The sequence below is a fragment of the Mobula hypostoma genome, chromosome 2 (genome assembly GCF_963921235.1).
Source record: "Mobula hypostoma chromosome 2, sMobHyp1.1, whole genome shotgun sequence".
NCBI classification, from domain to species: domain Eukaryota; kingdom Metazoa; phylum Chordata; class Chondrichthyes; order Myliobatiformes; family Myliobatidae; genus Mobula; species Mobula hypostoma.
Window position 1 is genome coordinate 53,496,582 of NC_086098.1, and position 21,455 is coordinate 53,518,036.

The following is a 21,455-nucleotide window of genomic DNA, read 5'->3' on the forward strand; positions in this document are numbered from 1 at the left end:
AGCCTGGGTCCCAGGGGTGTCATAAAAGCCCCCGTGGATTCTCATAGGAATCCGACAGGAAGAGATATGGTTGGGGCTGGACCAGCAGTACAAGCAAGGCGATAAACAAACCAATGCCTTTTTAGTCCAAGCTGAAACAATGCTTCAATACACTGGTGTTGCTTCTCCAAAACAGTAATACTGTACATCCACAGCACCCATACAGAACCAAAAAAGTGTTAAATTTTAGTCACTGCCAGGGAGTTAAAATTGTTAAAATATACAACCTATTATGAAGACAGAAATGCAATTTATCAAATCATACTTTTGGTTGATCTCAATACCATTCAATATAATCCTCAATTTCTTCTCCCTTCAGAAAAGTATCTAGTTGCTTCTTATAATCTATTGACATTATTAATTTCTGTGATCTACTTCGGTTATTTTTCTTTGAACTTGGAAGTTCAGATTGGAATTCCTTTATACTCTGCATTAATTTGAACCCTTTATGCACAGAATTTGTCTGGAACAGTACTATTAATTTAAATAAGATTTCTGGCAGTCCATGTTTAACCACATTGCTCCTAAAATCAATGTTGATTTTTCTCAGATGAATTGTGATATTATCAACATTAAAGGGCTAGAGCAGTAATTCCCACCGGGTGTCATTACGTGTCCTAAGCGCATGTTAGGGGAAACAGAAGTTGTGGGGGGCATTCAAGATTTTGGGGGGGGGGGGCAGTAAGCAGCTCCCTAACTTGAGGCAAGAGACCTGACTGACTGTTAATAGAACAGGCACTTCCAAAGAAAAAAGGATGAGGCACTAGAACACAGGAAGTGAGCACTTGTCATCACAACATGCCTGAAACTCAGCAATCTCATCTGATCTTACCAACCAAACAGACATTATGGAGGATGTAAAAATTGGCAATCAGGGTGCTCTTGACTTGTGGCATGGAATAGGTTCATGGAACTTAACAGTTGGTAAGTCAAGTACAGTCTCTCAACTTTCTCCACAGATCTACGGAAAGCAGGTCACACAATGATACAGCATTGGCTGGAACCAGATGGTGAAATAGAGCCAGTGAACCGGCTGACCCCGAGGATTCCTCTTGAGGTGTTCAAAGTGACCTCAGTGTAATCTCTGGGAGTCTGAAGGGGGTTAAGTCTTCAATTTTAATCCTGCTAAGAAACAGAAACTACAGAAAGTGCGTCAACACAATGTTACACACTTGGAGTATGCTTTTATTCCATTCCTGTCAGATCAATGATGCCCCATATGTCTTATTTGTAATACTGTACTGTCTAATGAAGCTATGAAACCATCAATATTGCAAGAACACTTCCATAAAAGACACACTGAGATGGCTACTTATAGTATTACTTTGTTCCAGAAAAAGAAAGAAGCATTCAGTGTTGCATACTTGAGTCATTTGCCAAGAAAGCTAAAAATGACCTTGATAGTGGTCTCACTGTTTTGTATAACATAGTCAATATGTTAGCCAAGTGTGGAAAATCTCATACAACTAGTGAAAGATTAATAATGCCTGCTGTATCGGAAATGCTTATCACTATTCTCAAATTGGATACCAGTATTTTAAAATCAATTCCTCCGAGTAATAACTCATTGTATTGACCAAATGACTGAAAACATTGAGTATCAACTATGCACAGAGGTACAAAAACAAAATCTAGCATTTAACTGGATGAATCAACTGTGCGAGACAAGAAGACATTGCTAATGGTATATGTACAGTTGATCAAAAATGGAAATTTATGTGGAGAGATTCTCTTTTGTAAAAAGTTAAAAGCAAATATCAAAGGCGAATCAATCTACAACGACTCAGTGGATATTAAGGATAAAAATATTCTGATTTGCAACATGATTTCTTGTGCAACAGATGGAGCACCATATATGACAGGTTGCCATGCTAGTTTAGTGGCATTTACAAAAAAAGAAATTCCAAGTCTGTTTGCAATCCATTGTGTAATTCATCGTCAACATCTTGCAGCCAAAAACCTCAGCCAACGAGTTTTTTCAAGCATGACTCTTGTTATATCTGCTATAAACAAAATTAAAGCACATCCATTAAATAGCAGAATATTTCACCAGTTATGCCAAGATAATGATGAAGAGTTTGAATACTTGCTTCTTCACAATGAAGTGTCTCAGCTGTCAAAAGGCAGTTGCTTAAAATGTTTCTTTGATCTTTTTGACACCCTGGTTGAATTTTTGCTCAAAGTCAATTAGAACTTGGGGAAAAAAGACTGAACTTCTACGTGGAGATGTGGCATACCTAGCCAATCTGTATGACAAAAATGAACATTCTAAACATGAAACTGCAGGCTGAGAATTTCAATTTAATTCAGGCAAAAAGTACAATGTCCACATTTATCAGAAAATCGGAAATATATTAGCAAAACATTAGGAGAAGAGTGTTCTCAGCTTCCCTGCATGGAAAGTATGGCACTCTCTTTCACAGACGATGATTTGCAAGAGTACTGCTTACGCCTCCAGCCACTGAACAGGATTTTCAGAATCGATTCAAGGATTTGAACGATCTGCAAATTCTGGACTGGGTAATTGACCCATTTCTTTTCAAGGTGGAGGAACAGGAAGAGAGTTTGCAAGAAGAAATTATCAAAATTCAGAATGATGAAAAACAAGAATACTTTTCAACAATATTGGCTTTTGTGGTACGTGTCTACACAGTCATACAAAGTTTCCCGTCTTTGGGGAAGAGTCAAACTGCTCTTCATTGCATTTCCATCCTTCTACCTTATTGAAAGAGACTTCAGTGCAGTGAACCACATAGTCACAAAAAAACAGAAACCGCTTGGACACTGTTATGTGTGGGGGCTTAAGGCTTTTGGTGTTACAACCTGAACCAGATATTTCAACTGTTGCCAAAAACCATCAGGCTCAAGGATCACATTGATATCGAAGCTGCTGTACAGTGCACAGGTACTGTGCAATAGACATTTAAAGACAAATAAAAATTTAAATTAATCATTTTTGTCATGTTAGCATATGGTAGATATGTTTTTACACTATGCGGGTGGCGGAAAGTATATTGTGCCTAAGAGGGGCAAGGATGAAATTCTTTTGGGGGGTATTGGGCTAAAAAAGGTAGGGAAACACTGGGCTAGATTGTTCTTGAAGACTCCCTTGTGACTTATCTATCTTGACTCCTGTCAGAATGTAATATTACATGATATGTTTGATATCTTCTCCAGGTACCTATAAAACTATTTTTGACTTGATTACAGGTTTTCCTCGAATCTGTCACAAAATGTAACTCTCCTCCTTTTGAGCACATAACCTACCATCACAGAATGCTTAACTAAATAAAACAACCGAGCCAAAATTCCTCAAACGTTCATGGAGTTCTCTAGCTTAAACTGAGTTGGATGCTCCACATGAAGTTATTGATAATGGCAGGCCCAAAATCACGGTCAGGTATCCATTTTGGCAGAGCCGTTTCAAGAGTTTTGATATGCCTTTTATGGTGGATACATGAAACAAAATGTCACCTTAGCATCTTTGCAGGGTTGGATACAATTTTCTTTGCCCAAGCCTTGATTCCTAAACAATTCAAAACTCAGGGTTCAATTCAAAATCTCAGTAGCCCTGATGCAAATGAAGTTTGATGCCAAGTCAGGCAGCTAATCAGGAGATATAAATAGCAACATGACTGAGATTTGAAAATGCGAGGTGAAAAATAAGCTAGAGGAGGGTAGCATTGTAGCTATTGATGACCATAGCTATCCATAATCATGGTTGGGATGAAATAATGTTCTGCAGCTCAAATAGTTAGCTCCAAAAAAGTTATAAGCAGAGTTAAAGAGAGCTTGAATTGACCAAAACAACAAATGTGAGAGCATGTATGTGAGATGTGAGACTGCATTTTATTCCTGATTCAACCAAGATGCAAACTTACGTTACATGGAAGGGATTCAGAGAGGTGGCACACAGAATTACCTCACAGAAAGACTTCCGTTTGTACAAAGCCTTTGTAATTTCACCAAAGCCCTTTTCCTCATCCCCACTCCCATTTTCCCACATTATTAGGCAATTATTTCAGTTGTGCTAGCAACTTAACATCCTTGAGGCTTCCATGCAGGGCTTTTGAGATAAATTACTTCTTTGACTTCACGTAAAAAAAACCTATTTTGCTTGCCTTGTCTAGTTTTACTATTTTCACAGCTTGAATAAATTTCAGTCTCAACACTTCTCAGATCTACATTACCCCAGGTGTTTACTCTTCATCCATGGGTTTCGACAGGGCCAACAGCTACTCTGTTTTGCATGAATCAGTGACCTGATGCTGTCCTTGTGCTTCTCAACACACGTGGGAAGTGTTATCGAATAGATAACGCTAGAGTAATCTATTGTCTCAACAGGTAATTAATGTAGCCAAATGATTAACATTTTTACATTCCGTATGAAATTAAACACATATTTAACATCTCTTCTGGTAATACCAAGGCTTCAACTGAAATACGGCGTGAAATTGCTTGTTCTTCCTTATGCTCCAAGTACAATTATTTTTCTCCCTTTAACATCCTAGAATTCACTGGTTTCTCATGAATTTGAATTACTTCAACTAACTCACCATTAATTTCAACTAACCAAACTATTTGTTGTTTGGTTTACAGTAGATAATAAATATTTAACATCAGTACTTATGCAATAAATAAGAACTGTTAACAATCTGTTACTGCTGACAGCATCACAGGCTTGCAAGATAATTAATACCATGATTAAATCACAGATATCTTCAAAAAAGGCTCGGCAATTATATACTTCTTAACGTTTTCTAATTTCATTTTATCTGAAAATATATGTTTATCAACCCGTAAGAACGAGTAAAGAATTCCCTACAATTTTATTGAATATGTTAAAATTATGTTTTCTGTGTGTTTGCTTTCCTCTCTTTCTGCAATTGTTATAAAAAGGGATTATAATCAACACATTCAGGATGTTGCAATTGCCGTAGTACACCAGGTGCTTCCTTTCAGTGCTAAAATAATCACAGCAGTGGACTTTATTATAACACTGAATTCAGAACAGTTGCATAAAACTGTTTTCTGTATATCCCTGATTATTCCGCAAAGATACAGAGTGTGAGATGCAGAGTGGGCGCTCCCCAGGGCTGTGGGCTCAGCCCACTGCTGACTGCACAGCTGGATCCAGTTCAAACCAAACTGAGTGACGTCACACGAGTGGCTGACCTCATCAACATCCATGACATGGCATACAGAGACAAGGTAGGGCAGCTGGCACAATGGTGTGAGCCTCAATGTGGGCAAGACCAAAGGGAGGATTGTGGACTTTAAGAAGATGCAGGCTGAGCACTCTTCACTGCATAAACACGGCTCTTCCGTGGAGAGAGTTAGGAGCAACAAGTTTCTGAGTGTGCACGTAATGGACGACCCCACCTCATCCCTCAACACCACCTCTTTGGTCAAGAAAGCACAGCAGCATCTCCACTTTCTGAGGATTGAGGCGAGCGAGGTTATTTTACCCCCCCCCACTCCATTTTAACCAATTTTTACAGGAGCACAATTGAGTGTGTCCTAACCAGCTGCATCACCATCTGGTACAAGGACTGCAAAGCATCTGACCGCAAGTCCCTACAAAGGATTGTGAAGTCTGCTGAGAGGATCATCAGGGTCTCTCTTCCACCATTAGAGATATTTATCAGGAGTGTTGAGTATGCAGAGCCCTTGGCTTTGTCAATGATCACTCCCATCTGACACCTTACCAACAGGCAGGAGGTACCATAGCATTAGGACAAGAATTGTTAGGATGGGAAATAATTTCTTCCCCCAAGCAGTAAGACTACTGAATTCCCTGCCAACATTCCCTGTGAAGATTCCTGCACAGCCATCTGTGGAAAAGAATTCCACAGAATCACCACCCTCTGGCTAAAAAAATTTTTTTTCCCCTCTGTTCTAAATGAACGTTCTCAATTCTGAGGCTGTGCACCCTGATCATGAATTCTCCCACTATAGGAAACATCCTTTCCACATCCCCTCTATCCAGAATTTTCAATATTCAATAGGTTTCAATGAGATCCCCCCCTCATTCTTCTAAACTCGAGTACGGGCCCAGAGCCATCAAATGCTCCTCACATTAACCCTTTCATTCCTGGGATCATTCTTGTGAATCTCCTCTGTATTATCTCCAATGCCAGCACATCCTTTCTTAGTTAAGGGACCCAAAACTGGTCACAATACTCCAAGTGTGGCCTGACAAATGCCTTATATAACCTTAGCATTACACCCTTTCATTTGTATACTAGTCCTGTCAAAATAAAGTCAAACATTGTATTTGCCTTCCTTACTACCGACTCAACCTGCAAGTTAACCTTGGCAAATCCTACATGAGGGCTCCCAAGTTGCTCTGCACCTGATCTTTTGATTTTCTTTCCACTTACAAAATAGTCCACACCTTTATTCCTCATACTAAAGTGCATGACAATGCACTTCCCTATATTACATTCCATCTGCTACTTCTTTCCCCCAATCTGTCTAGGTCCTTCTGCAGACATCCTGCTTCTCCACACTACCTGCCCTTTCACCTAACTTCGTAACATCCTCAAACTTATCCAGAAAGCCATCAATTCCTTCATCCAAATCATTGGCATGCAACATGAAAAGGAGCAGTCCAAATACCAAACCCTGTGGCACACCACTAGTCATCAGCAGCCAACCAGAATAGACCCCCTTTATTCCCACTCTGCCTCCTGCCAGTCAGCTCTTACTTGGTTAAGCAGTCTCATTTGTGGCACTTTGTCAAAGGCCTTCTGAACATCCAAATAAACAACATCCATTCACTCTCCCTTGTCTACATAGTCTGTTATTTCAATGAATTCCTATATATTTGTCAGGTAAGATTTTCCCTTTAGAAAGCCACGCTGACTTTGCCCTACTTTATCCTGCGCCTCCAAGTCTCCTGACAATCTATCCTTAATAAAAGACTCCAACATCTTTCCAACGATGATGTCAAGCTAACTGGCCAATAATATCCTTTAAGACCATAAGACGTAGGAGCAGAATTAGGCCATTCAGCCCATCGAGTTTGCTCCACCATTCCATCATGGCTGATCCTGTATCCCACTCAGCCGCATTCACTTGCCCTCATATCATATCCTCTAATGCCCCGACCAATCCGGAAACTATCAACTTCTGCTTTAAATATACCTACAGACTTGGCCTCTACCCCAGTCTGTGGCCGAGCATTCCACAGATTCACTACTCTGACAAAAAAAATTCCTCCTTACCTCTGTTCTAAAAAGTTGCCCCTCAATTTTGAGGCTGTGCCCTCTAGTTCTGGATACCCCCACCATAGGAAACATCCTCTCCACATCCACCTTATCTAGTCCTTTCAACATTTGGTAGGTTTCAATGAGATCCCACTGCATTTTTCTAAATTCCAGAGAGCATAGGTGAAAAGCTGCCAAACGCTCCTCATTCCCGGAATCATTCTCATGAGCCTCCTCTTGACTCTCTCCAGTAACAACACATCCTTTCTGAGATCTGAGGCCTAAAACTGTTGACAATACTCTTAAGTGTGACCTGACCAGTATCTTATCAAGGCTCAGCATTATCTCCTTCCTTTTATATTCTATTCCCCTTGAAATAAATGCCAACATTACATTTCCCTTCTTTACCACAGACTCAACCTATAAATTAACCTCCTGGGAGTCTTGCATGAGGACTCCTAAGTCCCTCCGCACCTCTGATGTTTGAATTTTCTCCCTATTTAGATAATAGTCCACACTATTGTTCATTTTACCAAAATACATCTCACAACACTGTATTCCATCTGCCAATTTTTTTTAACCATTCTTCCACTTTGTTTAAGTCCTGCTGTAATCGCATTGCTTCCTCAGCACTACCTACCCTTCTAGCTAACTTTGTATTATCCGCAAACTTTGCCACAAAGCCATCAATTCCATTATCCAAATTATTGACAAACAATGTGAAAAGTAGCAATCCCAATACTGACCCCTGAGGAACACCACTAGTCACTAGCAGCCAACCAGAAGAGGCTCCCTTTATTCCCACTCACTGCCTCCAGCCTGTCAGCCATTCCATTACCCACGCCAGTATCTTTTCTGTAACACCATAGGATGTTATCTTGTTAAGCAGCCGCACGTATGGCACCTTATCAAATGCCTTGTGAAAAATCCAAGTAAATAACACCCACTGCCTCTCCTTTGTCCACTCCGCTTGTTACTTCCTCAAAGAGCTCTAACAGATTTGTCAATGTTTTCCCTTTACAGAAACTTTGCTGACTTTGACTTATTTTATCATTAGTCTCCAAGTACCCCGAAACCTCATCCTTAACAATGGACTCCAACACTTTCCCAACCACTGAGGTTAAGCTAACTGACCTATAATTTCCTTTCTTTTGTCTTCCTCCCTTCTTGAAGAGTGGAATGACATTTGCAATTTTCCATTCCTCCAGGACCATGCCAAAATCAAGTGATTCTTGAAAGATCATGACCAATGCATTCGTCCTCTCTTCAATAACCTCTCTCAGGACTCTGGGATGTAGTCCATCTGATCCAGGTGACCTAATCCATCATAAGATATTTGAATTTGCCTAGCACTTTTTCCTTTGTAATAGCAATGTTGCTCACTCCTGCTCTCTGACACGCACGGACCTCTGGCATACTGCTTTCCCTCCCTTTGTAAAATGTTGAGCGACATTTACAATTTTCAAGTCCTCAGGAACCATTCCAGAATTTAGAGATTCTGAAAGATCATTACTAATGTTGTAATGTGAGCATTATTAAAAGTAAGTTAATACTAATTAGGATAATGGGGGGGGGGGGTGTTCTACTTCCATTCTTTTCACTTCCGGCGTGCTTTGTATATAGTGTTCCTGCCATGCTGTACGGGTTGTGAAAGCCTCTGTATATACATAACGGTTTTGATGTTCGAGATAAAGTTGTTTCTTTGGGCATGAAATTGTCGAGTGTGCCTTTTTCAAGTGGAAGTTACCACATATTTTTGGTGATGAGGTAAACGGGTTTTATGGATGTGTTGGTGCGTTTTGAATGGGAGCAGCAGCACCGATAAGGGCCTCACGTTCAGATGGCTACTTTTGGGACTATCGTGCAATTTATGGAGGTAATGGAGGACTGGCTGGAGTATGAGGAAAGGCTGGGGCACTTTTTCTGTGCTGATGGAATTACTGAGGAGGCTAAGAAGCGCTCTATTCTCCTGAGTGTGTGTGGGGTGAAGACTTACAAGCTAATAAGGAACTTAGCCACACCGCGGAAACCAGGGGACATTCCATATGACGAACTGATCAAGCTCGTGGCGAACCACTACAATTCGAAACCTTCTGTGATAGTCCAACGGTGGAAGTTTCACAGCCATTTCAGGAAGCCTGGTCAGTCTGTGGCCGATTTCCTGGCCGAGCTTCGGCAGCTGCCGGAGCACTGTGATTTCGGAGCAGTGTTGGAAGACGTGCTCTGTGATAGACTGGTATGCGGCGTTAATAATGACGAGATACAACACCGCCTGTTAGGGGAAACCCCACCGTTGACTTTCAAGAAAGCCTTAGAGATTGCCCAAGGCATGGAGATGGCTGCTAATAATGTCAAGGATATCCAGAAAGGACATGGGGGGGTTGCAGTCGGCGGCAGTGCACCAAGTCAGGAGGGAGACTGGTAAACAGGCAAAGCAGGTGGGATGTTTCCGGTGTGGAGGGTCGCACTATGCAAATAATTGCAAATTCAAAGACACTGTCTGCCATGCTTATAGCAAAAAGGGACATTTAGCTAAAAAGAGCAGAAGTTCAAAGGGTAAGATTAAGCCTGGGCGGGGGAAGCTCAACAGGCTCAGGCAGCCACACACCATCTAGAAGAAACAGATGAAGAGGCAGCGTGTGCCTACAACATGTTTGCAGTGGAAACGAATGAGGAACCACCTGAACCATATTATGCCACAGTCACTGTCAGGGGAAAGGACATTAAGTTTGAGATTGATTCAGGGGCTACTGCATCGGTCATTAGTGAGGAGACCTACAGGAGCACATGGGGGTCCAACTTGCCTCCCATCAGACCATCAAAGCTCAAACTCAGGACCTATACGGGGTAGCCCATACCTCATTTAGGGGTGTTATATGTGGCCATTTCAGCCGGAGGTCAGAAGGCTGAAGACAGGCTAGTGATAGCTAAGGGCAGGGGCCCGGTCTTTTGGGTCGCGATTGGCTTCGCAAAATCTGGCTGAACTGGCATGGAATTAAGTATGCACACACGACAGAGGACATTCTGCAGCCGTACAGTGACGTTTTCGGGGACGAGCTGGGCACACTGAAGGGCATGACAGTGAAACTCCATGTTGACTCTGAGGCTATATCACGTTTTTTAAAGCCCAGGTCGGTGCCCTATGCCATGAAAGACAAAGTCGAGGAGGAGCTGGAACATTTACAGAGGCTGGGCATTATTGAGCCCATCCAGTTTTCAAGGTGGGCGGCTCCCATTGTTCCAGTTTTGAAGGCAGACAAAACGGTGAGGATATGTGGGGATTATAAACTTATGGTGAATCAGGTCTCTAAACTGGAGGAATACCCATTACCACGGGTGGATGACCTGTTTGCGACCCTGTCAGGGGGTAAGCTGTTCACAAAGCTGCACGAGCCACGCCTATCAACAGCTGCTGCTTGACTAGGATTCAAAGGAGTACGTCACAATTAATACGCACAGGGCATTATTCAAGTACAATCGCCTGGTGTTTGGAGTGGCGTCCAGCCCTGCCATTTTCCAAAGGACAATGGACACTTTGCTGCCGGGGATTCCGCAGGTAGCAGTGTACCTTGGTGATATTTTGATCACGGGGGCTACGGAGGTGGAGCATCTGGCTAATTTAGAACGGGTGCTGAAGAGGCTCTCAGACACAGGGCTGGGGTTGAAATGCGAAAAATGTGTGTTCCTGGCATCGAGTGTGACTTACCTGGGACACAAGAACACTGTTGAGGGGCTTTGCCCAGTGGGGGACAAAGTGAGAGCTATTAAGGAGGCCCCAAGACCGTCACGGAACTTAGATCATTTTTGGGCATGGTGAATTACTATGGCAAGTTTCTTCCTGGCCTCTGAAGGGATTTGACCCCACTGTGTAAGCTGCTTCACAATGACACTAAGTGGCAGTGGGGTGAAGAGCAGGAGAAAACTTTAAGGAAGTGAAAGAAGTCCTCCACTCAGCAAAGCTGCTTGTTCACTATGACTCAGACAGGGAGACCACCCTTGCATGCGATGCCTCGCCCTACGGAGTCGGGGCAGTTCTCTCACATGTAACGGAGGACCGTTCAGAGAAGCCTATTGGTTTTGCTTCAGGTACCCTGACAGCTGCTGAGGGGGGATATTCACAGCTAGACAAAGAAGATCTGACCATTGTTTTTGCAGTCAAACGCTTTCATCAGTACCTTTATGGACGCGTATTTACAATTTATACAGACCATAAACCACTAATGAGCCTGTTCAGTGAGACTAGATGCATCCCACTGCTAGCTTCAGCCAGGATATTGCATTGGGCTCTTACATTGTCAGCCTACTGGTACACTGTAGTGTACAGAGCGTGTGGGAATAATGCAAACGCCGATGCACTGAGTCAACTACCTTTACCTGAGACACCTGTAAGGGCGACCCAGATCAAGCAGTGGACAGAGAGGGACCCAGTCCTGTCCCAAGTCAAGACTTTTCTTTTACAAGGTTGGCCCAGAGTCATGGAAGGAGAGGAAATGAAGCCTTATGCCAAACGCAAGACAGAACTCTGGTGCCGGAGGATTGGCGTATTGCTCATGTGGTTCCATTGTTTAAAAAGGGTTGTAAGAATAAACCTGGCAATTATCAGCCTGTGAGTTTAATGTCAGCGGTGGGTAAATTGATGGGAAGTATTCTTAGAGATGGTATATATAATTTTCTGGATAGACGGGGTCTGATTAGGAACAGTCAACATGGATTTGTGCGCGGAAGGTCATGTTTGACAAACCTTATTGAATTTTTTGATGAGGTTACTAAGAAAGTTAACGAGGGTAAAGCGGTGGATGTTGTCTATATGGACTTCAGTGAGGCCTTTGACAAGGTTCCACACGGAATGTTAGTTAGGAAGGTTCAATCGTTAGGCATTAATATGGAAGTAATAAAATGGATTCAGCAGTGGCTAGATAGGAGATGCCAGAGAGTAGAGGTGGATAACTGTGTGTCAGATTGGAGGATGGTGTGTAGCGGTGTGCCTCAAGGATCTCTACTGGTCCAGTGTTGTTTGTAATATATATTAATGATGTAGATGATGGGGTGGTAAATTGGATTAGGAAGCATGCAGATGATACTAAGATAGGTGGTGTTGTGGATGATGAGGTAGGTTTTCAAAACTTGCAGAGAGATTTAGGACAGTTAGGAGAGTGGACTAAAAGATGGCAGATGGAGTTTAATGCTGAAAAATGTGAGGTGCTACATTTTGGTAGAACTAATCAAAATAGGACATACATGGTAAATGGTAGGGCATTAAAGAATGCTTTAGAACAGAGGGATCTAGGAATAATGGTGCATAGTTCCCTGAAGATGGAATCTCATGTGGATAGGGTGGTGAAGAAAGCTTTTGGTTTCCTGGCCTTTATTAATCAGAGCATTGAGTATAGGAGTTGGGATGTAATGTTGAATTTGTATAAGGCATTGGTAAGGCCAAATCTGGAGTATTGTGTACAGTTCTGGTCACCGAATTATAGGAAGGATGTCAATAAAATTGAGAGAGTACAGAGGAGGTTTACTAAAATGTTGCCTGGGTTTCATCTCCCAAGTTACAGAGAAAGGCTGAACAAGTTGGGTCTTTATTCTTTGGAGCGTAGAAGGTTGAGGGGAGACTTGATAGAGGTGTTTAAAATTATGAGGGGGATTGATAGAGTTAACGTGGTTAGACTTTTTCCATTGAGAGTGGGGAAGATTAAATCAAGAGGGCATGGGTTGAGAATTAGAAGAAAAAAGTTTAGAGGTAACATGAGGGGGAACTTCTTTACTCAGAGAGTGGTAGCTGTGTGGAATGAGCTTCCAGCAGAAGTAGTTGAGGCAGGTTCAATGTTGTCGTTTAAAGTTAAATTGGATAGATATATGGACAGGAAAGGAATGGAGGGTTATGGGTTGAGTGCAGGTCAGTGGGAATAGGATAGGGTAAGAGTTCGGCATGGATTAGAAGGTGGCCTGTTTCCGTGCTGTAGTTGTTATATGGTTATATAACTCAGTCTGCAGGATGGCTGCATTTTCTGGGGGATGAGGGTCATCGTGCCTCCCCTGGCCGTTCACAGATTGTGGAGGAAATTCATGAGGCTCACCCAGGAGTGTCTCAAATGAAAAGCCTTGCAAGAACCTACTTTTGGTGGCCAAGAATGGATCAGGATCTGGGGAACAAGGTAAAATTATGCACGCAATGTCAGACTAATTAAAATATGCCACCACCAGCTCCTTTGCACCCATGGGAGTGGCCATACCACCCCTGGTGTAGGCTACATTTGGACTTTGCTTGCCCTTTTATGGGGCAGATGTTTCTCGTAATGGTAGATGCGCATTCTAAATGGATCGAAGCTCACATCATGAGCAACATCACAGCCCCCTCAGCCATAGACAAACTCAGGCAAGTGTTTGCAGTCCACGGGTTGCCTGACACTCTGACCAGTGATAATGGCCCGACGTTCACCGGTGAGCTGTTCAGTGAGTTCATGCAGCAGAATGGCATTCATCACATTCGGACGGCTCCTTTCCACACAGCCTCAAATGGTTTGGCTGAGCGAGCTGTTCAGACACTGAAGGAAGGCCTGAAGCGGATGACAGGGGACTCTCTTAGCATGTGGCTTTCATGTTTCCTGTTTAAATACCGCCTCACGCCACAGACTACAACTGCCCGCACTCCAGCAGAGATGCTGATGGGGCGGAGGCCCAAGTCAAGATTGGACCTGCTGCGCCCGGACATGAAGGCAAAAGTAGAGAGAAAGCAGGAAAAGCAGAAGGAGGGACATGATCAACATGTGCGAGAGAGACAGTTAAAAGCAGATGACAATGTCTATGTGAGAAACAATCAGCAATGGCTACCTGGGGTTATTCTTAAGCAGAGTGGTCCCGTCTCCTATGTTGTTAAGCTGACTGATGGGCGTGTTTTCCGCAGACATCAGGACCATGTACGTCTGCGTCATGATACCGGCTCAGGGGCAGACAGTTCCATGGAGTTTCCACTTGTGAGTCAGACTACGGTGGAAGCATGTCCACCAGTGACTTTGCCAGAGGGCGAGACGCTGGCAGAGGGGTTGGGGTCCCCTGAGGAGGATGGACATTCTCACGCAGACACACAGACCCCTCTCATGCCCCCAACACCAGACTCACCCAAAATACCCTCACCAGCGGTGCCTGCTGGGTCACCGGGGGTAGTGCACAGATCACGGCGCACTCGTAAACCTCCTGACAGACTGAATCTTTGACAGGACAGTTCTTTTTTTGTTGTTGTTGTTAGATTGAATGTTGAATCTGTCATGTTTTCTAGATGTTTTGTACTGATAAACTGTTGCTGAGATACTAGTAGAAGTTTTCGGGGGTACACAAGTTAATAACACCACTGTTTTTATTTCCTAGTTTTTTACATTTGGGGATGTTGGATTTTAAAGGAGGTGAAGTGTTGTAATGTGAGCATTATTAAAAGTAAGTTAATACCAATTAGGATAATGGAGGGGGCGGGTTCTACTTCCATTCTTTTTACTTTCGGTGTGCTTTGTATATAGTGTTCCTGCCATGCCGTATGACAATAGGTGCAGGAGTAGGCCATTCGGCCCTTCGAGCCAGCATCGCCATTCACTGTGATCATGGCTGATCATCCACAATCAGTATCCAGTTCCTGCCTTATCCCCATAACCTTTGATTCTGCTTTCCTTAAGAGCTCTATCCATCTCTTTCTTGAAAGCATCCAGAGACTTGGCCTCCACTGCCTTCTGGGGCAGAGCATTCCACATATCCACCACTCTCTGGGTGAAAAAGTTTGGGTTGTGAAAGCCTCTGTATATACACAATGGTTTTGACGTTCGAGATAAATTTGTTTCTTTGGGCATGAAGTTGTCGAGTGTGCCTTTTTCAAAGTAGAAGTTACCACAACTAATGTCTCCACGATCAGAATCAGAAGCAGGTTTAATATTACTAGCATATGACATGATAAATACAGAAAAAAATCAAAAAAAAATGAATTGAAGTATACATGTATATCAAATAGTTAAATTAAAAATAGTGCAAAACTAGAAATAATAAAAATGAAGTGAAGTAGTATTCAGGGGTTCAATGTTCATTTCAAAATCAGATGGCAGAGGGAAGACACTGTTCCTGAATCACTGAGTGTGTGTTCCTGAATCCCTGGACTGTAGTCCATTGAGTTCAGGTGACTTAACTATCTTCAAATCTTTCAGTTTCCCAAGCACTTTCTCCTTTGTAACAGCAACAACATTCACTTCTGCTCCTGACACTCTTGCATTTCTGACATTCTGCTTGGACTCTTCCACAGTAAAGACTGATGCAATGTATTGAGGTTCCTCTGCCATTTCTTTGTCCCACATTATTACCTCTGCTGCTTCATTTTCCAGTAGTCCGATAGGCACTCTCATAAAGAGAAAAAGATTTATATATCTGGGGAAAAAAAACTTCTCGTATCTTCTTATATTATTGGCCTGCTTACCTTCATATTTCATCTTTTCTTCCTTTACAGTTTTTTTAGTTGCATTCTGTTGGTTTTTAAAAGCTTCCCAATACTCTCCCTCCACACTCATTTTTGCAATACAATATGTCCCCATTTTTTTTTGCTGTCTTTGACTTCCCTCGTCTGCTACTGTTACCCCATCCATCCTTTAGAATACTTCTTTATCCTTAGGATGTATCTATCCTGCACCATCTGAATTTCCCCCAGAAACACTAGCCATCAATGACAACACAGCATCGCTGCTAGTGCCCCCTTCCAATCAACTTTAGCCTGCTTCCCTCTCATGCCTCTGTAATTCCCTTTAATCCAATGTAATGGTGATACATCTGACTTCAGCTGCTCCCTCCTATTCTTACCCTCTCTGGCACATGGCACAGGCAGCAATATCTGGTTCTAATACTTTATATCAGCTTTTCTCAACCTTTTGCCCTGGAGGAACCCTTGAAATAATTTTCAGGTGTCAGGGAAATCCTGTGAAAAAAATTATTATATATAGATCTCTCCGTACGTTAGTGTGATCAGTAAGTTGTAGATATAATAATCCAAAAATAATTGTCAATGTTGTTTTGAGTAGAGAATGAATTTTTAGCCAGCCTTTCTTGGAAAAAACTGATAGTTAAGCTTAGTTTACCTTTCTTGAAATTAAGCTTTCTTTCCCTTTCATAAATTTTAAAAACTCACAAGGCAAACATACGTTTTTAATAAGACTCGAGACTTTCTGATCTCCTTCCTCACTCTCAAGCCCAAGCAGCAGTGGAGACATTTCAAGATTTCCTTGCAACATTGAGTTTTCCAAAGATTCAGTTTCCTTTTAAACCAATGAACCTTGTCACCTCAAGTCAAAACATTTTCTCCAGGGCCTTGCAGAGACTTGGTCATCTGGTTCATATGATGAAAAATGTCTGCTAAGTAGGGTAGTTTCTGCAGCCATTCTTCATCTTCAAAGCACTCAGCAAAATCTGGCCTACTATTTTCTTGAAAGTACTCCTGTGATTCACCTTACAGCTCTGACACCCTGTTGAGAAATCTTCTGCTAAACCACTGGATTTTTGTATGTAGCAGGAGATTAGTGTGCTCTTTGTCCAGGTCTTCACACTTTTTTTTAAAATTAAAAAAACATTCTCGAGTGAACTGGTCTTTGTTTGATAAAGTTAACCATTTTTGCAGCATCATCCTGAACTTTTTTTCATTTCATCTCCAGGAGTTTTTGACATAAGCACCTTTCTGTGAAGAAAGCAGTGTGTTGTGTTACGTACCCCGTAACTGGGTTGCCAAACCAGCAGAAATGGATCACTCAGTTGGAGTCTGGATTACTGGAACTAAGGAAGTTTTATTAAAGAAATAAGCAACACAGTACTCTAATAGTAAGGATATAAATGCAACAGGTTAGCACTGAATAAACACACATGTACACAGAACTAGGATAATAGGATCAATCAAGCTCTATCGTAGTCTAGGGGTAAAATGTTCAATCACAAGTGACAGAGTTCAGTTCGCAGCAATCGTTGTTGTGCCGTTGGGGGGGGGGGAGGAGAGAGAGAGCGAGAGGAGAGCAAGAGCGAGAGAGAATGCTGATATTCAAAATCGGATTCAACACACCTTTGATATTTCTCGCAGTTAGCTATCGGGCAAGCCCTTTGTAATGTCTTCTGAGGTCACCGACTGTGACCCCTCCGTTTTCAGATACGATCGTTCCTCTGCGGTGAACCCGACACCCAGGCAAGGGTGGACACACACACCAGGTTCCCGCCCAACCGCACCTTTTCACCCTTGCGTCTATGGCTGGTCCCGTGATCAGCCCTCCAAAACTCCCACTGACTTGTGGGGGCGCACCGCTTCCAGGGTCTCGATACTTCATGGTGTCGTGAGTGGTGTCTCGTGTGGTGTCTCTTGCCTTAGCGAACCCGTCCCTTTTTATCCCCCTGTTGGGGTATCGCCTGTCCATCACTTCAAACAGTTCAGGTTCAAAGCAAACCAGTCTTGACAATACCCAGACCGGTGTCTCCTTCCGTTAATCTCTCTCGTCTCTTAATTAACATTTCCAAATGCTGCTCCATTGTCTTACTTATCTCTCTCCTGAAGACAGGTGGCAGATCAACTGTTGATCCCACTGGTGATAGCACAGGGCAGTCAACATCTTAGCCTATGTGTACTTTCGTCACAGTTGTGACAGCATCAGGGTTTTCCATTTTTACAAGGGAAGCAAAACCTCTCACACAGCCAACCATTGTTGGAGAACCATCAGTACAGATGCCAACACAGTTCCTCCAAGCCAGACCCTTTGTTTCCAGATATGAAGACAAAACATTAAATATATCTTGGCCTTTGCTCGTTTCTGTAGCTCCTTGCAATAGAAAAAGTTTTCTTGAATTTCACCATCATTTACAAATCTTACAAATGCTACAACATTACTTTTATTAGTGAAATCCGGTAACTCATCAACCTGAATAGAGAAGCTGTTCTTTTTTAGTTCATCACACAAAACCTCTTCAGCATCATATGACATCATCAATATGTCAACTTATTGTAACGTTTGAGAGTGAAACCTTTTCAATTTCTCTGACTGCATCCTGTCATAACACAGTGGTTAACAAAATATAAAAAAGAACCACATAATAAATAACTCAGTGAGAAAACTACAAAAACTTCACAATACAATTCACTTCTAACCAAGTCGCAGTGCGTAAAAATTCCCCTTTAGAATGAAAATTTCCCCCCAATTTTCTACCGCACTGGTAGAGTTTGTTTGGTATCAGAAGTCAGTCGGCGGTGCATAAGGGGAAGTTGGGGAGGTAATTCGGGAGAGAGAGGCTGACATCACAGCCCAAGATGGGCGAGTCCATTCAATGCTTGGCAAACGTACTTCACACTCATCAGCCTACTGTCTTCCCCTCCAACATTATAGCGCTCACCAATTATCAAAGGCCTCCACATCTTGCGTCAAAAACTGAGAATGGACTCAACCAAATATACACGGTCTTACTGTGCACTGCCAGACTGGGCTGAGATTGCTAACGGCTGTTCGGTTACTGCCCATCACTGCGGAGCACTAGCGATGCAGGTTGCACAAAGTTTAAAAAAAGTTTATTTTTTTTAAATCACGATCTCTCGCGGAACTCTGGTTGAGAAATTCTGCTTTATACATTGTGTTGGAGTTATATGTACCGCGTTGTGCACCCTGGTCCAAATAATGAAACATTGTCACTTAACTGTACACATGTATACTGCCAAATGAAACAACAAACTGAACTTGAATTTAATATAGGAGTATGGCGCATGGAAAAAGTAATAATAGGTTTAAATTTATTTCCTGTAAATAGGAATTAATCTAAAATAGTTCAGGTTTCCTAGAATGAAGGGGAGACAAAGAGGTAGTCATCTGAGGTACATTTCCCGTGCCCAAATAATTGACAAGTACAGTGCGACAAACTTTTAAACAAATCACGTGACTAATTTCTTTCTCAAAATGCAGGTGGACAGTTTTGAGATCTATACAGGTTTGATAATACTGGAACTTTTCATGATGATATAGTTTTGTATTCTATAACATTGGGATAATATTTCTAGCAATTGGAAAATGAAATAAACATTCCTCTGGTTAATGAATGATTCTACTTTATTGCTTAAGTATATTGCCTACAGTTCCACTTGTCTTGCTGCTGTTCGTCTGCAACAGTGGGTGAGTTATCTAGGGCAATTCAATATTAAAATTGTACTTGAGTGAAGGCTCAATGTACTTATCATGAATATATTAGTGTTTAAGTAATAGCCTTGCAAGACACATTCTAAGCTACAGAATTTAAAAAACTACAACATCAAGAATGTCTGCTAAGGCAATTAAGGTGAATTATCACTACCAGTTTCTTAATCCAACTTAATTGCACAGTCTTTGTGACAGATTAAATAGAATTGTTATTGACTATTCCCAGATACTTGCATTTGTTCAGTAAAGAGTAAATAAACAGTTTTTTTAAAAAAAAGGTAATTTGTCAATATAAAACTGGAAGGCCCATTCATCAGCAGTGCTAGACACCAGATCAGAACTCAAGGCTTCCAGTGAATTCCCAAGATTCTTTGGCATATTTGCCTCTAACTCGGTAACACTGAGACCATTTTAGCAGTCTCAATATACAGCACATGGAAAAAGGACATTTCTGTCTGCTTCATATTGACTCTGCTAAAATGATCTTGCAGGCATTGCGAAGGAAAAACAGAACTCTGAAGCAGAATAACTCTGGAAGAACAGTCCCCTCCTGCCGGTACAATCTGGCAGTTGGCATTGGAATTAAAATGCTAATATTCTTTCTAGACATATTTTCCATGGTTACCTACTAAAATTGTTTAGGAAGGAAAAACTGAGAACTTTTAAGTATTTGGTTGATGAGAATCCTCAGTCGATCAAGCCAGAAGAAATTTTAATCAGTTGCAGCATATTAACGTATTAATATGAACCCCCCCCCCCTACAGGAAGCATTTGGAAGCATTTTAACTAACAGACATTTAACACCAAGTATAAATGTTGCTTGGTTTCACTTGTGCATTACCTCTTTCCAAATAGGATGACAAATAAAAAGTTGAGGCCAACTACAGTTAGCAGGTTATTCAGCATGTTGGGGCAGCACAGTAGAACCATAGAACACCACAGCACAGAAAACAGGCCATTTGGCCCTTCTAGTCTCTGTCGAAACATTATTCTGCTAGTCCCATTGACCTGCATCCAGTCCATAACCCTCCAGACCTCTCCCAATTTATTCTTAAAACTTAAGAGTGAGCCCACATTTACTGTGTCAGATGGCAGCTCATTCCACACTCCCCATCACTCTCTAAGTGAAGAAGTTCCCCCTAATATTCCTCCTAAACCTTTCCCCTTTCACCATAAAGCCATGTCCTCTCGTATTTCTCTCTCCTAATCTAAGTGGAAAGAGCCTATTCACATTTACTGTCTATAACCCTCATAATTTCGTAAACTTCTATCAACTCTCCCCTCATTCTTCTACACTCCAAGGAATAAAGTCCTAACCTGTTCAATCTTTCCCTGTAACTCAACTCCTGAAGACCTGGCAACATCCTAGTAAATCTTCTCTGCACTCTTTCAATCTTACTGATATCCTTCCTATAGTTTGGTGACCAGAACTGTACACAATACTCCAAATTTGGATTCACCAATGTCTTATACAAACTCCCCATAACATCCCAACTCCTATACTCAGTACTTTGATTTATGAATGCCAGGATGCCAAAAGCCTTCTTTACAACCCTGTCTACCTGTGACACCACTTTCAGGGGATTATGTATCTCAACTCCCAGATCTCTTTGTTCCTCCGCCCTCCTCAGTGCCCTACCATTTACTGTGTTTGTCCTACCTTGATTTGTCCTCCCAAAATGCAACACCTCACACTTGTCTGCATCACATTCCAACTCCATTTTCTGGGCCATTTTTCCAGTTGGTCCAGATCTCTCTGCAAGCTAGTGGATCCATTGATCTCGAATGCTGCCTGTATGGATTTTGCAAGCTCTCATTGTGATTGGGAGGGCTTCCACCAGCTACTGCAAAAGACGTACAGACAGGTAGATTTACTATCTACTGTAAACTGCCCTTAGTGTGGAAGGGGGGTGGGTGATGGGAACGTGGAGAGGATGAAGAGGAAATTACTGTAGGAGTGTGCTTGATTGTCAGCAGGAACCTGATGGGTGAAAAGGCCTGTTTCCATGTTGTATGATGTTCACAAGTAAAA

At 42.1% G+C, this 21,455-nt stretch overlaps 1 protein-coding gene across 1 annotated transcript in view; it reads right to left on the reverse strand.

Annotated features, from left to right (window-relative positions):
- Window positions 1–21,455, reverse strand: part of LOC134340239 (visinin-like protein 1) — a 140,170-nt gene that overhangs the window by 13,328 nt on the left and 105,387 nt on the right. The window lies entirely within an intron of this gene.